At 34.4% G+C, this 16067-nt stretch overlaps 1 protein-coding gene and 1 non-coding gene across 2 annotated transcripts in view; both read right to left on the bottom strand.

Moving 5' to 3' along the window:
- LOC146536947 (uncharacterized) overlaps positions 1–16067 on the bottom strand; it is a 130817-nt gene that overhangs the window by 41486 nt on the left and 73264 nt on the right. The gene's annotated exons all lie outside the window — the stretch shown is intronic.
- Positions 518–588, bottom strand: TRNAG-ACC (transfer RNA glycine (anticodon ACC)). Its single transcript has one exon. It is a non-coding gene; the product is annotated as a tRNA-Gly (tRNA).

Below are 16067 nucleotides of genomic sequence, written 5' to 3'. Positions count from 1 at the left end.
ATGAGTGAGTGACCTTTCGATTTTATATATATACTAGCGACCCCCTTGCGGCTTCGCCTGCTTTTACTACTGGATTATTCATATAATGTATGTTTGCAAAGCACTTAAGATAATTTGAAAATTAATTAAACCCGCATTTTCGTAGTTTCAATAAGGATTTTCCAATTGTTTTACACAGCAAGGATTTTTTAGTAGGTACCGTAATTTTAAATCTGTGCTACTAATCTTTTCAAGTACTTATTAAAATATATTTAAATGACTATTTTTAAACGGAAGAAATTATAAACAAAAGCCTACCTACTACTAACTACTACAAAAAATATGAAACCAAATAGATCGCGCTGAAATAATACATTTAACTCCAATTATCCAATACGTGCAAACGCATCTAAATCTTCGTTGCTATAGAGGCAGCCGGGGTTTTTTTTTCGAGCTTGTGGTTAATGCTGAAGAGGGTATTCTGGCCCTGATGAAAAGCAAGCACTACGTAGCTGCCTGTGAGGAAAATTAAATAGAATGCATCGGCCGGGAATCGAACCCGGGCCGCCCGCGTGGTAAGCGAGCATTCTACCACTGAACCACCGATGCGTGTAAGGTAGGCGGGCGCGGACGCATGGCGACTGGCGAGCCGTTTCGCAGCAAGGATTTTTTGATATTGTAACAACTTCTAAAGTACTTATTAAAATGAAAAACAGTAAAAGACAGTTTTGATCTACATTAAATGGCCAACGTAACTAATATACTTATTTATATGCTGTAAGTAGGGTATAAGTAAAACTTGAGTCGGCACAGCTCAAGTGTCAACGGCGTGATGTTTCAACAATTAAATGCGTTTTTCTCTAAAACTATTCGCAATTTCGAAATTGTGTAAACAGCAAATTTTATCTTCGTTTAACGTAGAAAATTAATAAAGTACTTTAAAGGATAAGGATTAATACCATTATGGAAAAAATATCCCTCACAATAAAAAATATATTGAAATTACTATTTTTAGACAGAAATATGATCACTACACGTTATCCTTAAAAGATAAAAATATGCCGTCGCGGACTTTTTTGTAGATCTTATTAAAAGGAACAATACTCCAGTACATTATTTTTATGTAGTACTTACCATTAAAGCAGCGCATGCGCGAAAGTGTCTCAACGGGTAGGACTTTAGACACATTTATCGTATTTATGTTAATTTACATAAGAATGTACAAATAATAAACTATATATAAACCATCTACGAAAAATACTCGACCTAATGGTGAAAACCGCAACAAAATCCGTTGGGTGGTTTAGAAGAAGAAGAGTTAGAAACAACAGACAGACACGAAAAGCGACTTTGTTTTATAAGATACTAGTGGACCCGAACGCGGCTATGCCCGCTTGAACTATACGAGTATTTATTAAATATATTTATGAAATTATTTTCAGTTTTCAATAGAGAGATGCGTTAAGCAAGATCATTTTGGGTGACGTTTTCTAACAACAAACTTTGCAAATCGTTGCTTAGCAACGGTCGCATAGCGACGGTTGTTATTAACATGGCGGAATAAATTGCAAAGCAAGCACTACGTGGCTGTCTGTGAGGAAAATTAAATAGAATGCATTGGCCGGGAATCGAACCCGGGCTGCCCGCGTGGCAGGCGAACATTCTACCACTGAACCACTCATGACGCGCTTGTATAAGCAAAACGTTGCGGGGCGCGTTTCTAAAGTACTTATTAAAATGCAAAAACAGTAAAAGACAGTTTTGATCTACATTAAATGGCCAACGTAACTAATATACTTATTTATATGCTGAGAGTAAGGGATAAGTGAAACTTGAGTAACATACAGCTGATGTGTCAACGGCGTGATGTGTCAACAATTAAATGCGTTTTTCTCTAAAATTATTCGCAATTTCGAAATAGTGTAAAAAGCAAATTTTATCTTCGTTTAACGTAGAACATTAATAAAGTATTTTAAAGGATAAGGATTAATACCATTATGGAAAAATATCCCTCATAATAAAAAATATATTGAAATTACTATTTTTAGACAGAAATATGATCACTACACGTTGTTCTTAAAAGATATGAATATGCCATCGCGGACTTTTTTGTAGATCTTATTAAGAGGAACAATACTCCAGTACATTATTTTCATGTTGTACTTACCATTAAAGCAGCGCATGCGCGAAAGTGTCTCAACGGGTAGGACTTTATACACATTTATCGTATTTATGTTAATTTACATAAGAATGTACAAATAATAAACTATATATAAACCTTCTACGAAAAATACTCGACCTAATGGTGAAAACCGCATAAAAATCCGTTGGGTGGTTTAGAAGAAGAAGAGTTAGAAACAACAGACAGACACGAAAAGCGACTTTGTTTTATAAGATATAGGATAGGATAGGATAGGATACCTACGTCGCTAGTTAAATTGTTGTCAGGTGGAAAGAGTCACTTCAAATCCTTTGTTAGACAGTGTTTAAAGGAAACTGTGAGAAAGAAATCAAATAAATTAAAAATAAGGTTCCCAGCAGAATAGGCAGAGGGAACCTAGTAGACGACTGAAAAAAAATAATGAAATGTAACTTCATTAATAATTCTATTCGATTACATTTAGTCTTCTCGGTGCTATAAATGCAAAGGCGCAATCCCGTCGGAGAGACCATTATCCGTCTCAGGGCCTCATTTGCTGAACGAAATTTGTGGTGAAGTACTGATAAATACTCTATCATATAAAGTAACAGTACAGTACAGTAAGTAACAGTATAAAGTAACAGAATAGTTATTTTTGATGCACTTGTACATTACGGGTATCAAATGAAAGAACTTCTTAAGAGCAACTTGAAAAATAATGTGAAATCATTCTAAATCTAATTTGGCGGACTATCCAAGATGGCGGTATAGTTATATTTAATGCACTTCTATAATATGGGTATCAAATGAAAGGGCTTATTAAGATCAACTTGGGAAATAATGTGACGTCATTCTAAATCCAATATGGCGGACTATCCAAGATAGCCGAATAGTTAATTTTAGTCTACTTCTACAATATGGATATCTATTGAAAGGGCTCGTTGAGAGTAACTTGAAAAATGTGACGTTTTTCTAAATCCAATATGGCGGAACATCTAAGATGGCAGAATAGTTATTATTTATCCAACCAGCGCTTGCTTGGGCGTCCAGGACGTCTCACTCCAGGAACTGATATAGCAAAGCACTTGCATCCGACATACTTCCTAGACCGGAGCGTAACGTGGCCAAACCATCTCAGGCGGCGCTCTTGGAGCTTATCCGCTACGTCACGGACCCCAAGACTAGCTCGAACGAATGTGTTGCGTATGCGGTCCGACCGCGTTACGCCGCACATCCATCTCAGCATCTTCATTTCCGTGACGTGAAGCTCCTGAGTGTGCCGAGATAGTGCTGGCCAACTTATCCGGCCATGGACATCGTGATAGATGCCTCCAGACTCGTGCATAACGGATCCAAGGTACCTGAACTTTTCTGACTTAACGGCTGGCTCAGGACCTATAAGAATCGTGCTCGAGTCCGGGCTCCCGCAGGCCATGTACTCGGTCTTCGACACATTTAGTTTAAGACCGCCGTTCTCAAGCGTAACCTTCCAGAGGTTCAATTTACGCTCCAGCGTCAGTCGGTTCTCGTCAATGAGTGCTATGTCGTCGTACATTGAATAAGAACGGACTAAGAGTCGAGCCCTGGTGAACCCCCACTGTAATCGGGAAGGGTCTAGTGTCGCCAACAGCATTCCTAACCATAGAAGCGGAATCGTGGTACATGTCTCTAGTGTGAGAAACCTAGCTAGTGGTAACTAAAAAGTAAAAAATAAATTATAAGCAAAAAATCATTTTTAGAAAAAGCTTTTATTTAAAAGCCTTAAAAAGGAGAAAATAAAATTTGTCTTTTAAATTTTAACTATTAACTCATAACCTCTTTGTACACAATTTATATGATCATAAAAGCTTGTCGCGTTAATCAATATTTAATTAAATTCAAACTTTAAAAATTGAAACTTAGCAGATTTTACATAATTAAATTAGTACTAGTTTAGTTACACAAGTAAATCGCGCGACAAGCTTTTATGATCATATAAATTGTGTACAATGAGGTTATGAGTTGATAGTTAAAATTTAAAAGACAAATTTTATTTTCTCCTTTTTAAGGCTTTTAAATAAAAGCTTTTTCTAAAAATGATTTTTTGCTTATAATTTATTTAATGTTCTTTAAGTAATTGAAGAATAAACGATTTATAATTCTATAGTAATATCGTTTAGCTGAAGAGTTTTGTTTGTTTGAATGCGTTTATCTCAGGAACTACTTGTTCTATTTGGAAAAAAAAACAATTTTATGTTAAAAAGGCTATCCATAATATTACATGAAAATGTAAAAAAGACCTTCTGAAGCAAAACTCTTATCTCTATTTGACCAACAGCCGTAGAAATACAACTGTAATATTTTACTGTTCTGTAACACTTTTCCCATTAAAAACCAGCATTCATTCACGCTGTATCCCGCACACAGCAGGGTAGGCAGAGGGAACCTAGTGTTAAGTCACTGTGTTTCCCACTATCTGCCGAATTCTGCTTTGGCACCAGAGAAATATAAACGTGAATAAATATTACACTTCCTCGAATAGGGATCGAACTCACAACCGTCGCGTTACTGTGACACCCTTGTGCCGCTGCGCTACGACGGCCTCTAAAGTGCGTTGTTTTTCAATTTTCAATGTATCTCAAATGAAATGAAAGTGCGGAATGTAGTGTCTAGACATTATGTTTTATTCGCATACTTCATAAAATGTGAAAAATATATAACAACGAAAATTAAACGCTTAAATGTGCTTTTACATATATGTATACTAATTCTATCCATAAATCTCATGCAATTTTAAATCTCTAAATACCCACATAATCAATGTACGTATTAATATCGTACAAATTCGTTTACAAAACGTATATTCAGTACAAAGCGAGCATTATACATGGTGTTTGTATTTATTCAAATATGTAGATACAATGTGAAGGTTCAATACATTTAGATTAATACGAATATATTAATTCTATAATTAAGACAGTATTATTGTGGTTCTGTAGGCAGAGGGAGCCCAGTGGTAAGACACTCCGCTCCTCACTTTCCGTCAAAATCTGGAGGTTGCCAGCTGCATCGACACCAGAGCGAAAGAAATGCTAATATTAAGTATTTCCGCGGGTGGAAATCGAACCCATAACCTATCGTGTTTACTTACAGTCACACGCTACTGCTGGGCCACGACTAGCCTTATAAATAGATTTATTAACATAAAAATGTTTAGATTATACATATGTAAATGTAAGATACTTATAATAGAAATGGTTTCTGTACATAAATATTTCATGCATTGAAAAACAATTGCACTTCTAGATTTACATAATAGAATCTATTTTGTGGAATGTTGTTATCTAAGTTGCGATGTACTGCTTGTACGATTTGCATCTTTTTTGTGTTTTTTTTATGATTTACTTTATCTGTATCCCGCATATAGTAGGGTAGGCGGAGGGAACCTGGGAACTTAATGTTACGATACTTCGTTCCCAATAGGAAACTTCCATCCCCCAATTTCCGCCGAATTCTAGAGGCATTGCACTAAACAGTTAATTTCCTCGCGTGGGAATCGAACCCACATGTTGCGTTTACAGTAGCACGTTTGTTATTCTACGTCAACAACTGGCCTTTTGTGTTGAATAGCCTATTATATATATAGCATAGATAAATGAGCAACCTTTCGATGTAATCCACTGTACCTGCGGACAGGCACCTCGGGCGTTTAGGACATGTCATACACAACTTTAAGAACTATCTTCATTTGATCTTTGGGCCGAGTTCACAGGCTAAAGCTAATGTTATATAACATTATGTATTATTTTAATGTTATTAGGTACTATTTCAAGATATCTTTTTCGAAAAAAAAACATTTGAAGAATTTAAATATACCAACTGATCCGCGGCGTTTAGTTCTGACAATCAACATGTAGTAACTCCAGATTGCAGCAGAAAAAACAGAAAAACTGGAGAATGGGTTTTTTAACACTAAGTTCCCAGATTTCCTCTGCCTACCCTGCTATGTGCAGAGTACAGACTGAAAATAAAATAAAAATATATAAGATCTAGTCTTACGTGTACATGGTATAGTAGTAGTCACGCTACAATACATTCATCTAACTCTAAAAATTTAATATATTTTCTAAAAATTTTATTTAATATAGCTTGCATAAATATCAATCTTTGCGAGAAAACACGCGAAATACTCCTCAAAAGCTCCATTCCACTGAATCCAAAACAAATTAGCAAATAACCAAGAAAATATTAATATTAATAGAAGAAAACACAAATTTTCGCATACGTCGTACTTACCCTGAATCTACAAATAATTCCTTTGATCTATGTTCTTCGTTGTAAATCATTGAATTGAAACCCAGCATTAAACGATTTACAAATGAAATCGAAATAATAAAACGATTCAATGGAAATAGGATTAAGCAATTGTCGATTTGCTCTCGTTCGCGCAGTAATAACAGGCTTGGAATCAGAATTTAATATTTCATTCCATTTTAAGAATATTTTTGCCAGCTAGTTAAAAATGCTCTTAGAAATCATAGGAAATTAATATTCAATAGAAATTATAAGTATTAATATTCTTGTGAGCGTATAATTTTAAGCTATTTATATAAATAAAAAAATAAACGAATGAATGATGTATTGCTGGGCAGATTTCTAGCCTCGCTAGGTCTACAGACATCTTCACTCTTCAGGCGTTTAAATAAAAAAGAATATTCTTCACGCTGTATCCCGCACACAGCAGGCTAGGCAGAGGGAACACAGTGTTCGCGCCTCGCCGTGATTGCAGGATGTATATCAAATTAGTCACTCGACTGCATCTAAATTAAATGGCTTCCTCTGAAACTAGATTACGTAGGCTTCTAGCATTTATTATTTAATATTTAGGGGTAAATATTTTTTATAATACTTTCTTTACAGCTTCACGCTTCACGCACAGCAGGGTAACCGAATTTTCCAGGAATTGCTTGTGGAGTAGCGGAACTAAACGCCGCGGGGACCGAACCCACAGCTAGTCGTGTTTACACTCACACTTTGTACCCATACGCCACGACTGGCCTCGTATACTAAATATAAATATATATAAATTTTACAAAGAGCACCAACTTTCTATTATAAAAAGTACTGAACTACAAAATGGTTATAATACGTAGTTAGTGTTTGTTCACAAGTTCACCAACCAACGTAACGGGTAACGACCGCTCGGTAAGCAACTTCGAGACCGACGGCGGTCGCTATCAAGTAACTAAAACTGACGGATGAGCTATCTTAGTTTGTGTAGACTTTAGATCCACTAACTTGTTCATTTATATTATGTATTCATTTATAATAATATATCTGAAGCCGAGGCCGAGGCGAGGGGTTGAGGCTGTCGTGGCCCAGCGGCACAAAGGTGTGACTGTAACGCGACGGTTGTGGATTCGATCCCCACTCGAGGAAGTGAAATAATTATTACATTTATAAACATCTTATATATACGTAAATACATCGAAAAGTTTGTATAAATCTTCAAGCTAGGATATGAGCTAGGATGTTTTATTGCAAATTTTTCTTATAACGTCTTGATTTGATAGTTTTGGGTATATATATATGAAATAAAATAGATATGATATCTGTCCAAATGATACGGCCACCTTGGATTTTGCCTTTTGTCAAGTAAGTTGACTGGGTTTTATCAATAACACTAACGATGAAACTCGAGCACCTGTTTTTCCTTAAGTGACAGCTTTATAAATAAAAGGAGAGTGACAGATATTGAAGTAGAGAAATAAAGACATTTTAAATCTTATTGTGATACTACCACCAAAACATATTGCACAATCGAATAAATACATCTTTAGTTCAAAAACGTTTTTGAAAAAATAATTTGTTTTTTGCTTTTTTTGCTCGTTGTGTTTCGTATGTAGTAAGAATGGCAGAGGGAACGTAGTGTTAAGACACTCCTTTCTCTACTTTTCGTCGAATTTTTGGGGCATTGCGTGCTAGGTGACAGAACTCAACGACGCGTTTTGCCTTCAAACGAGAATGAGTAAATGAAAATATTAAACAATTTATTCTTCGTAGCGGTAATTGAACCTGCAACCGTCGTGTTTACACTCACACATTTGTGCCACAGCGTGACGGCTACCTCAACTAAAATATTATATATAAGTAAATATTTAAAAACTTTTAATGAAAATCGTGCTATAAACGTAGAGCTGTATTAGTTTTCTCAAATATTGGTTCATTATAAAATCAACGAGAGCATAGTAAACTAAACGATGAAAATTTAAATACATTCTGGGATTATTGTAAAGCTGTAAAGTCGGTACAAAAAAGGGTGCATGTTTTTTACACGGCCTTAGAGGGTTGTTTTAGTTATTTAGAAGGAAAAAAAGGTTTGAATTTTTTGGTTTACAACCTTTGTATATTACAATAGAACCGCTTTGGGTCTCGGTCTGAATGCCATTTTGCAATTGATCTTTTTTCCAGTTTTTCGTTTCATTTGGAACCGAATCAGCATATGCAAAGGGAAACTAGTGTTAAAAGAATGAAAGGAATATATTGATGTCGAGACTAATGCCAAAATCTTCCGGATGTCTCTGTTTTCTAAATTTCTTTGAAATTTAAGACACTGCAACTTGACAGATACAAATTAACGACGCGTTTAGTTTTATTAAAAGGATATGAAAAATAATCCATTTCCATATTCTAACAATTTTTGTTTTTAGCTTCACGATTATCCCGCACGTGACAGGGAAGGCAGAGGGAACCTGGATACCTAGAACTTAAGGCACTCCGTCAGGCGATTTCTGGCAGCATTGCCTGTTGACTGATGGAAGCGGCGCCGCGCTTGGGTTCATTGCCAGAACGAAGAAATTAATATATTAAATATTTCAGAATTACCTATATTATTAAAATTCGGTTTATTGTTCGGATGAGAGCTTTAAAACTAAATTAAAGCAGCTCTAGAGAGATCTTCATAATAAAACAAATAGAGAAAAACAAACATATAAAGCAATACGAAAAAAAACCTAAATAACTTTTAATATAAATCATCATGACATTTTTTTATTACTCCATCTTACTTATCAACTGTAAGTTGACGGCTTAAAAGATGGATATTGCGGAGTTCGTAGAAAATGTTTACTTAGCCTAATTCCAGTGTTATTTGTAAGCATTCCTAAACTTTTACGAGTTCTCGTCATTTTTACAACTTTATATATGTAAATACTAATATTATTAATAAGAAAAAGTATTGTCCGTTTGTCTAGGAAAAGCTCTAGAAAGTTTAGCCGAAAGTCGTGGGTACGATTTATACCCAAAGCAAATATTTATGGGACTCACGTCAGTCTGATCACCGGTTTATTGTTTGTTTATTCATTAAAATACTGTATAATATATTTCTGTACATTATAATTTAAAAAATATTCTTAATGGCAAGTGGAAAACGGAGTGTTGTGACATTACGTTGAACGCGAACTGTAAAAAAAAACAAGTAAGTACAACCAAAACAACAGACCACCGCTAGTTACCATAAAGTTAAACCATAGAAGACAAAAGGTCGAAAAGGGGATATTTATTCGTAAACAAGTCGTAAATCAACATTTCAACATCGTATTGTTTTATATACGTAAATAAGTATATATAATATATATTATCTTTGGCGATGAATAGAAACAAAATTTTCCTCCCCCCTTAGATAAGAGGTATAAACAAACCACATTAGTTGGATGGTGGAAAACTGGATAATGGATTAAAATGTCTTAAGAATTTTTAACTTTTATTAAAATTAATTTGTTTGTGAGGCCTGTTATGTGACTGTAAGGTTGTGGGTTCGATTCTCACTCGATTAAATTAAGTATTTAATATTTTCATTTCGTTCGCTCTCGCGTCGTTGATTCCACCACTCAACATGCAATGACTTCAGTATTCGGCGGATAGTAGAGAATAGAAGGGTCTTAATGGGAACGAATTTTCTTAATAGTAGGTTCCCAGGTTCCTTATGCCTACCCCTGAAAAATGAGCTTTATATAAATACATTCCAGGTACTGTCTATCGAAAAATCGAGTATAAAAGTGTCAACTTATTGTTCGGGGAAGGATTTAAAGAAAATTGCAAGTCGTGCAGGGGAGCTCTCCACTCGCATTAGGTGCAATACTGGGACAAAGTTTAAGCCCGGATAGAGTATTTTTAGACTTTTAACTTTATATTGTTTGTAGATGGTTAAACATTTTTAGATAAAACACTAACAATAAGAATGTCGTCTTCAAAGACGTCTATTGAATTAACGAAATTTGAATTAAAATCGGTTCAGTACTTTTTGCGATGGTATCCATGTATTTCTGGAAGAGAATATAATACAGATTATTAAGTAATAATATCATTATTTTCTTAATTGTCGTATTGTGTGCATCTAACTTTAGACATATTTAAAAAAAAATGCTATCCCGAAAATGAAAAAAATATACATTTTTGTAAAAGGTCGTTTTCGCTAAAAATTAATCACTGAGGTGGTTCGTGCGAAAAGGTCGGTAAGATATTTTCAAATTTTCTTGGGGCAATGGAAGCGTACGCTAATAATTTACGTTTTTTCACCGAATATTAAGGTAACATTTGAAAGAAAAAGAACGAAAAAGCTATGATTTCTTTTCTTATCTTTTCATAATAATATTAAAGAATAACTCGATTTGTTCGAGGTCAAGTATTGCTGCGTAGTTGGGTCGTTTATTTTAGTAGATCTAAGTTCAAATTCAAATTTCGTTGTTTTGGGGTTTTTTTAACATACAGTAAATATATATATTCTGTTATTTTTAAATATATTTATGGATATGTATTTTTTAATATTACACAAATTTGTATCACTCACTTTTCCTTCTCAAATGTGAGTAAGGTAAGAGATGTAGGGGGAGACCTCGGGTGACCTTCGAAAACGCAGTAATGGTGATACTGGAAGAAGGTCACGTATAAAGCATGAGGACCTCCGCAGGGCATGTATGAAGAGGTTGATGGACGGACCAGGCAAAAGAGGTATGCAGTGATGATAGCGTTTCGCGCTCCATTCTCTCTGGCTACCTCTCTAAGCGTACAATGTGAAGCTAAAAATAAATAATATTATACATATATGTTTTGTGTTGAAAAGATAGCTAACCTAACTTGAAGACACTCTATTCTCCATTTTTCGGTCGAATTCGAGACAAAGTGGGTTGAGTAGCAAACTGGACACCGCAATTTTTTAACACATTTTTATTAGGTCAAGCTCTAATAAATTAAGTATTAAAAACGAAGAGTTCCAATTTGAAGCACTTGTTATAACTGTTTCCTCGTGAACCTTGGCTAGGCGACGTAACTTAATTTAGGTGACGATACAATATGGATGGATGGGATCAATGACGGTGTGATGACGGAGCCAGTACGTAAATATTGGAGCTCTTCAGAGGTTACCAGTGAACTATTGGAGTTTAAAACATACAATTTACAGCGGCGAGCACGTCCTATAGCACTTATATCACTTGACGTAGAATAGCGTGTGTTTTTAAGGTTTTATTAAACTATATATTATTTTTATCTAACAATAGCAAGGAAACGAAAACTTGAGGAGGGTTTGAACCCACTACTATCACATTTACACCAAGCCAACGTGCTGCATGGGCAATTTTATTCACTATATATATATCCTAGTGTATGGTTCTTAGAAGCTGATAATCCCTACAAAGCTCACCTAAGATCATTGGACAATTGTGACTATTCTATTGTCAATGCTGATAAGATAAGGGAATGTGGGGATATTTGTATATTGTATTGGATATATATGCTTATAAAAGAAAATAAGTTGCATCACGCATACACAGAGTGTCTTAACACTACGTTCCCTCTGCCTATCCTGCTGTGTGCGGGATACAGCGAGAAGCTGATTTATTTATTTATTTTATAGAGATGAGAATAAGTAAAAGCTGTAAATTAATCAATATTTTTTCTACCCTTACTGTTGCGGTTTCGATGGCTGATTTTTTTACTTTTATTCATTTAGTATTTCATTAAAAGCTACATTAGTTCCTTTTTAAGTCTCTATTAGCTATTTTAATACTATTGTAGAAACCTTTTAAGATTAAAATCTAATAGTTTTAGTTCTATCACCGGCTTTTTCTTTTAGAAGTTATTAGTCAAAATTATATAAAATTTTAATTATTAAAGGTAAGTGTGAATATTCTAAATAATGTATTAATTTTTTTTCAGCTTCAAGTTGTATATATGAAGCAGGGTAGACCGAGGGAGCCTAGTGCTATGGCACTTCGTTCCTCACTTTCCGACGAATTCTGGAGGCATTGATAGTGATTTATGTAAAGGTAATAAACAATGCTGAATTTTAAAAATGCACATTGTTTACTCTATTTAAAAGAAACTTAACATAAATAATATACTAGTGATCTAATTAATATAAAAAATAATTTCATAAGTTAATTTAATAAAAATATTTGCTGTTAAAAAAGGTGTCTCGTGGACTACTGCGTGAGTATAATTGTAAAAGTTAATCCACATCACTCGCAGAGAGTTAAATGAATTTCTACTGATCTGGTTGACAGAAAATTTTAATTAAAAAATTATAGTATCGTTACACCAGGTTCCCTTTACTTCCCCTATTATTCAAAAGGAACAAAAAAACATACAATTAAAAGAACACTATATGAAACTAGAAATTTAAGATTTTTTTAATGTCTATAGTATATTTTTGGTTTATTCACATATATGTACATAAATAAGCTGTTTGCTTCCCAACAGTTAGGCATTGATCCAGTCCGAATGTGTGCCAGATCAGCAAATCCTATTAAACTGAATGGTCTGCCGGCTTACTATGCTAATCTTGCCGACCGTGAACCGCATTAATTGATATCGGAACTTTCTGAATACGTGCTATAAGTGTTTTTATGTTTAAACAGTTATTTTCAATGCGCACAAAATTGATAAATAAGTCTAAAAAATATTTTTTAGTAATGTGTAAAAATTTGAAATCGCGTGAAAACCCTCTAAGAGACGGTTCAAATCCCGCTACGTCCAAGCTTTCTCAAAAAGTATATTCTTTTCTTAACTGTGGATAACAGATTAAAAATGATTAAAATTCGAATTTAAAAGACACTATAATATTATTAAAAATGCGTATGTATGTCTCAAGTTAATCCCTACGCAAAAAATTACGGTAAAAAATCGGGAAACTGGCAACGATTTTCACAATGTGAAGTCAGACTTCAAGAGAACTGTATGTGTTGTTGCTAATACTAAGAAGCAGAAAATTCATTTAAGTTCTTAGTATTAGAGCAACAATCAAGGAAAGAGAGAAAAAAAAGAAAATAAAAGAATCCAAAACAAATAATTGACCGATCCATCCATCCATTTGACACCCAAGGTACTGTCAAATGTATCGTTTGGCACACAATGGATTGGACGCTGTGACCTCAAATCATACTCTGGACCGATACTCTGGACACTGACGAGAGGGAATTCAATCAACATGTCGACTGGAGTCGCGTTCGATCACATCATCACGTTCAGACGTTGAGAGCTGAAGGCATTGCTTGTGACTGCTGTCAAGTGAATGTTTCATAGGGAAACACTTTGTTTGGGTTTGTTTATTTACTATTAACTTCTTTTTATATAAAACTAGCGACCCTCTTGCGACTTCGCCCGCTTGTGCTGTAGCTATTATAATATTAATCTGCATTACTTTCGTTTTCTTATAATCTATATTGAAAATAAGTATATCCATATTGAAAAGTAATATTTCGGCTACAGTCGAAACGATAAATGGACTATCCAACAGAAAAATATTTCTTCAATTCGGGCCATCAATTCCTGAGATTAGAGTGTAGAACTAATACGTAAAAATTTAAATTTTTATTTTAACTAGTTTAGTTTATTGGAACGAAGTTCCTTACGGCAGGCTTGGAAGGGATAGGGATTTCGCTGCGTGACCGAACTGAAAAAAATGTGATAATAAAACCGTAAGAAGAAAAATGCGTGGAATAAAACCGTTAAATGAGACGTGCGCAGGCGCGACAGTCGCATACACAGACGAGTAGTGTATAATACTTTTCTCTTTCTCCCTCTTTCTTTTGGGGTGGAGTGGTAATAGAAAGAGAAGGGATGAGAGTTAAAATTATTTTTATTTCTATTTTTCTATTCTATTTCTATGTAATTTTATGTTGTCAAACAAAAATAAAGAGACATATTTTGTTATTTTAGTTGATAATTTGAATTACGATGCTTTTTTATTTTAAGTAATTTATTATTTCCTAAAATACTGAATTTCCTAAATACTTTCTTGTACTTAAATAAAAGCTAATCAGAAAAATTTAAGAGAAAAATCAAGAAAACCTACATAAAATTGAGCACGACTTTTTTTGCAATTTGTGTCGATTCTACATTAGCCGAAGGAACTTCGTTCCTACCTGGTGTCCCACGACACCACATTAATATATTTTTTCATTATTTTATTATGTAACACATGTATTTCTAAAACCTCTACTAAATTGAACGTGATATATCTCAGTGCGCTCTATGACATTGAAGCTCCCAAACGGATGATTGATTGACTAAAGTGTTTCAATTTACGATTAAAAGCCTTCGGAATGGATAGAACCTTCGGAACTTGGTGTTTAGTCAATCTGTTCCTCATTAAGACACTTCTCGTCCCCACATTCCACCGAATTCTGCAAACGCCGTAGTTTCAATGTTTCTCTATTTATTATTCACTAAAAATAAGAAAAAAATAAGACTAAAAACCTAATGACACAGAAATAATATCGCGTGAACACAGAAATAGTAAAAATATTTATCTAACCTAAGCAGCAAAGTGCTTGTAAGTTTGTTGCGAATTTTTGGCTCGCTCTCAACTACTGACTGTGGAGTTTGGAGAAACAATAAGAGGTAAATATTTTGCTATTCTATCGTTTGTAGGGTATCTTTAAAGTAAAAAATATGTTTGGTGTATGCCAAAATATTAATGACTATTGCTTAGAGGTCGCCTTGGCGCAGCGGCACGGAACGTGGCGGTTCGATTTCTACTCGGTGGAAAGAATAATTTTCCTTTCTTCAGTGTAATAAAATGACAAATGCGGTGTTGATTTTCACCACTTTTAACGCAAAGAATTAATATTTTCCGATAATATTTTCTTTTTTCCTTCAAATAAAAAATAGCATATATGGACATTCTATTCGTTTGAGGCCGTCGTGGCGTATTTCTTTGCTTTGTCACGAAGGCAAAAGCCCGGCGTTGAGTTACGGAAAAATACTCGGTAAAAAATAATAGGTTTCCTCGTTCCTGCTATATATGGGATACAGCGTGAAAGCTGGTTTTGGTTGGACATTCTATTAAAATAGATTTTGAAAACAATCTTGCTCAAAACTGTAGGATTGTAGGAATTTCGCAGAAAATACAGTAGGAAAGACTCATTTATTGTATCAAAGTAGTCTATTAAGTATAACTTCATTGTATGAAAATTAAAAATTACACTATTCATGCAAATATTTCAAAGACAGGTAAATTAATAGTATCATAAAATTCAATTTAAATAGTAATGTAAGTTGTGGAAATAGCTGAAGCTAAGAGTGAAAATGATAAACGTTGAGAGCTTGTACGTACTTAGTAAGCGCCGCCAGTGAGGAGGTGCTACTGAGAGCGGTTCACATTACGAGTGCCGTTCCAGTTAGTTAAAATTATGTTATTATAGTTTAAATGTTAATCTTGAGACCAGTAGACCAGTACAAGGTAAACGGTATAGGTTGCTGGTTCGATTTCCACTGAAAATGAAATCTATCTATATTTATAAAATCGAAAGGTCACTCATTCATCACGAAATCTCATAAACTACATGTGCTAGGAATCTGAAATTTTATTTAGGAGTTACTTATAGGACGAAGGTGCTCGCTAAGACGGGAATTTGCAATATTCGACTTCTAAGGGGTTGTTTTTGGGGTCGAAAGTTTGTATGAACGT

This window comes from Heliconius melpomene, chromosome 8 (assembly GCF_056956725.1).
Source record: "Heliconius melpomene rosina isolate 202511_hmr_F chromosome 8, ASM5695672v1, whole genome shotgun sequence".
Lineage (NCBI taxonomy): Eukaryota > Metazoa > Arthropoda > Insecta > Lepidoptera > Nymphalidae > Heliconius > Heliconius melpomene.
The sequence above is the reverse complement of the archived record's forward strand: the minus strand, read 5'-3'. Positions and strand labels throughout refer to the sequence as shown.